This window comes from Solanum dulcamara, chromosome 8 (genome assembly GCF_947179165.1).
Source record: "Solanum dulcamara chromosome 8, daSolDulc1.2, whole genome shotgun sequence".
In the NCBI taxonomy this organism is placed as follows: Eukaryota; Viridiplantae; Streptophyta; class Magnoliopsida; order Solanales; family Solanaceae; genus Solanum; species Solanum dulcamara.
In genome coordinates this window covers 31,913,999-31,919,095 of record NC_077244.1, presented here as the reverse complement: position 1 = coordinate 31,919,095, position 5,097 = coordinate 31,913,999, and positions in this window count along the sequence as shown.

Here is a 5,097-nt window from a genome sequence, read left to right as displayed (position 1 = left end):
TTATATGGACCATTAAGTTTTATATGATTCATAAAGTTTGTCTGTTGAGAGGAGAAGTCAATGTAGGTGTGAAGCCATTTCAAGTATAGAGGAACACCTATGTGGGCCGTGAAGTTAGTACGGTCCGTGAAGCTAAAGTGTGAACTAGTGCTAACTTAGTTTTCCTATTTTGTTTAGGATACAATTTGTTTTTCTATAACTAGTCTAAATAGGGTTTATTGGTATGTAATTTTACCCATTTTTGGAGTATTGAGCGACGTGTGATAGCTTTTGTGAACAAATTTTTGAGATTGAATGTAATCAAAGTTTCTTTCTTTCTTCATGATTCATTGTTCATCAATTGATTTGAGATGAACTACCTATTAAACGTTGGCTATTGTTGCATGAATTCTATAAAGGTGTTTGATACTTTTCTTGCAAATATGAGTAGCTAAACTCCACAACGAGGATTGTGGAAACCATGATGGAATAAGCAAGTAGGCAAATGTATGGGTGATATTTGATCAATGACTAAGCATGCATTGTTGTTATATTCATTTTTAATTCCTTTTAACAAGTGAACACATTGAAACTCGCCTAAATTAATTAATTTAATAGGGGAGGGGTAGGGATTAGAAAATGATAACTACAATGGAGATTTGAAGTTACAAAACTTCATCTAAGGACTTATGCTGGGAGCGAATAGTATTCTGAGGTTAAAAGAAAGGGTTAGGTAGAAATACATTCTGAGACTGGGAGGTAAAGGGTAAAATTCATCTAATTGGTTCATGTAACACCCCCTAAAAATGTTGTAGATGATGTTTCATTTCTCGATGAAAATAATATTGCTTCTATATTTTGGACATAACTTTTAATAGGATGGTCCAAATTAGGTGATTCAAATTTTTAAATAACCCGAACATTATTACCTACAACTTTTTGGAAGACCATATTTTATGTTTTGGAGGTAAGTAGGTCAAATAAATTAATTATTGCAAGACATGGTGCTGTGAAAAAATAGAGGATTTGTAGAACAAAACTCATATCTCACAGTAGGATGCTCCAAATTGGTTGATTCTTGAATGATAGGAAAGTAGACTTCAAGATCAACAATTCATATGAGACACCAAATCAGAATGAGGAAGTTATCATTTTTAAACACAACTCTAAAAAAGGGTATTCCGTTAAAAGAAGGTTCCTCTTACCAATCATGGAAAGATCTAGATCCATTTGACATCACTCATGACATCAATAGTCCTTCATTTAGCATCACCCATGACATCACAATCTTCTATTAAATTTTTAGATTTTTCTTTATAATTATTTCAATTATTGTTAGGTCTCTCCTTCATACCTATAAATACCCACCTTATTTCATTATTTTTTTCATCAAGCTTTGTCAAGCAACTCTTTTCTCTATACACTCCTTTGCTCATTCTCAAAATATAATTTTAATTCTCAGTAGTGTAGAAATACTATTCCGGTGATTCATATACTCTGGGTAGTAGACAAAATGCTCCAGCAAGGAGAAAATGCTTGGATTCAAGAGTGTTTATTAAGTCCTTCGATTCTGAGTAACGCTTCGGATTCCAGGTATGTAAGGCTTCAACGAGAGTATTCTTTCCACTCTCATGACTAAAGTATTTTGATTATATGATAAATTATATTTATTTACCTAATTATTTTCAAGCTTTACTCTAAGGTATGTGGATGTTTATCCATGATTTTATTTTCACCCATGTAGTCCAAAACTCATTCAACAAAATCTCTTGATTTTAAATAATATTTTCTTATGGGTAATTCTTATTTCTACTTAATAACATGAATCGTGGTTAAACTAATGATTATTAGTCTGTTTGATGCAAAATGATTTCATATGTATGAATTGATAGTTTACAAGCATTTTCTATATTTATCTTTTTAAAGGTGTTTAAAATTCATGGTGGGTTATTTAAAAAAGGATTTTGATTTAATTTATTTCAAAGTATTTATGCATATTTATTTACATACATGTTTGCAAGTTGAAGTAATTTGAACCCCCATAGTTTTACTATGTTTTCAATGAAGTTTGACTTAAAAACTTTGATTTCAAATGAATGTTTATGAAAGAAATGTCTATGATAAAAAGAGAGTCTTATAAAATAAAAGAATGATGAAATGCTATGAATGATGAATTCTTTATGAAATAAGGATAATTCTTGCATATTTGAATCACCAAATGTTTTAATGAGCTATTCTATCGAATATCATGTTTTGAATTCTCAAGGTATATGCTATGACTATTTTGAAGTATTAAACTATTCCGTGGAATTGACTTAGCACCGAATGGGTCATTGAGGTGAGATTCAGTAAGGGAATCCTAATAGCAACCCCTTGTCTCATTAACTATGTGCCAACATAGGAGCCCTTGTAGGCTTAGGCTAATGGATTCATGAAAGCCCTTAAAGTTAAAGTTAAAGAAATGAATGGAGTTTACGAAGTTCTACCCGACCAATGTAGGAGGTTATGTTGGATTCCATATAATAGATCGCATGGTCTTAAATATCGGTTATAGTCATTTTCCCACAAAATTAATATTTTAAAGGATATCTATATGATTGATTATGCATGCATTCCATTATGTTTCATATTACATTATTGTTTTAATGTTTCCTCAATGTTCATACATGCTTACATACTTTGTACATTAAAAGTACTAACGTATACTCTTTTGCCTACATGATATCACCATGTAGGGACCGACACTTCTTCTCGTTCTCCTCCACGTGGTTAGTTGAGATTTTATTTGAAGACTACTTTTGGTGAGTTCCCATATTCCGGGAACAATACTTCTTCTTTAGATACTTACTATGGAATTTCTTTCAATTATGATTTAGGGTGAGCTAGGGACTTGTCTTAGCCCCGTTAAATCTAAAAGTTAGAGGTATTGTTGGACATATGTAAGTTGAAGATTTACTATTATGATTTCTATTTTTTTATTTATTGTCATTACCTATGAAAGGCTAAAAGAATGCTAAAAGGCTTGTTTACGGTACTTTTGGGTTCCTCATTCGTCATGTCACATCTAGGCCTTAGGCTTGGGTCGTAACAGTTCAGAAGGCATTTAGATATCCATAAATTACTAGATTTTACATGCGACACATTGAAATGGGTTAACTAATATGATACATCAATTGAGTTCCAAGTCATGGGGAATGTAGTCCTAGCTACAGTCTCATACTATATACAACTCTAAGTCCTTTTTACTCTACTGTTGCGAACATCGTTACTAGGTAGATAATTAAACAAACTACTTTATGCATTTTTACTTTTAGGAAATATTAACTATAACTGAACATAAGTACTAGTAGACTTATTTCCTTCGCATTCCTTGTGGGATCAACTCCAATCTAGTTGGGATCCATATTTGATAACAACCACTTTATCCTTCTTAATTGAGGTGTAAGTTTGGGAATATCAATTTTTTGTGCCATTGCTGGGGGAATACAACTTTGAAATACTCTATTAGTAGTTATTTCAATTTGTAGTCTTATTTCTTAATTTTATTTTTGTTTCTTGTTTTTTTCTTCTGTAGGGTACATGTAAGTGCATGTCAAATACCCTAAGTAAGAGTGAATCACTAATCCTTTCCGATCCTGAGCTTCACAAGTCAATCCAAAAGATGAATAGACAAGAGTGTGAAGCTCTAAGGGTGAGAGAACTTGTTGAGTCTCAAGCCAGAGCTAACAATGATAACAATGAAAATACGGGGGATGATCAGAAAGATGTGGAACATGGGTTTGTTCCTCAGTACCAAGAGGTAAAGGGAAACAGATATGATGATGATCCAGATATGAATGGAGTCAGAGCCACCGAGGCTATAGTTCTCCCACCATTACCACTAGGAATGAAGTTCACAAATAATGAGCACTATGCTTTAGGTTCAAAACTTTAAAGGATTGTTTAGAGGAGTCGTTCGAGATGGTTTGAATTAACATGTATTGAACTTCATGACTACATACAAGTCTTTTGAGATCCCTTGGGTTAGACAAATAATGATTCATTTGAGATTATTCTCATTGTCTCTATCTAGGGAGGCATTCAAGTGTCTAAATGAGATCCCGTATGGTTTGATCAACACTTGGAGGGAACTTAGAAAAGCATTTCTGGAGAGGTTCTTCCCACCTTCGAAGAAGTTACACATAGAAAATGAGATCAACGGTCGTAAATAGATGCCTATGAAGCACTACATGATTCTTGGTTGAGATTTAGCCAAAAGTTGAAGTAGTGATCAAATCATAATCTCACAAATGATTATTTGTTGGAGATATTCTAAAGATCAAGCAAATTTGTGATCAAGCTGGTTTTTGACCAAGTCTGTGGAGGATCTTTCATGTCTAAGACTTTTGCAGAAGCTTCAGATATCTTAGACAAGGTTTTAAAGAACAAAGGGACATAGAACACCAGAGATTTTGAGGTTGGAGGTCTTGGTTATAAGTTTGAGATGTCCATAGAGAATTGAAAGAGAGAAGACGAGCAAGACCAAGACATGGCTCATATCAAAACTCAAATAGATTTACTAGCCAAGTGCTTACTTTCTAGAGGTGCTGAGAAGGTAAATGCCATTGGGGGTGTAAATCGGTGTGATGATACATAGCTCGACTATAATGAGGAGGCAAATTATCTAAAATGTTAGGGGGTTTTCATACTTATAACTTCAAAATCCAAGTCAAAACTTTTAAAAGGATGGATACTATAAACAAACACAAAGCTCCGATCAAAGGAATTGGAAGAATAAAGACAACTTTAAGAATTATCAAAGTGGTATATATGTGCCTCCTAGGAATACAGATCGAGTTTGAAATGGTTTAGGTAGCTTGAGAATGGAAGAGATGCTGGCTACGGTGATATAGAGGTTTGAATCTACAGAGGATAATGTCAAAGATCTTAAAGGAAATATGTCCAACATGAACTAGTTGGTGGATTCACACTCCACTTCTATCAAAAAATTAGAGTATCAAATAAGGCATCTATAAACAACATTAAATAAGAGGAAGAATGACACACTTCCCGAGGACACTTTGCAAAACCCAAGAAAAGATGGGAAATATATGGCAATGACTACTAGTAGTGGAAAAA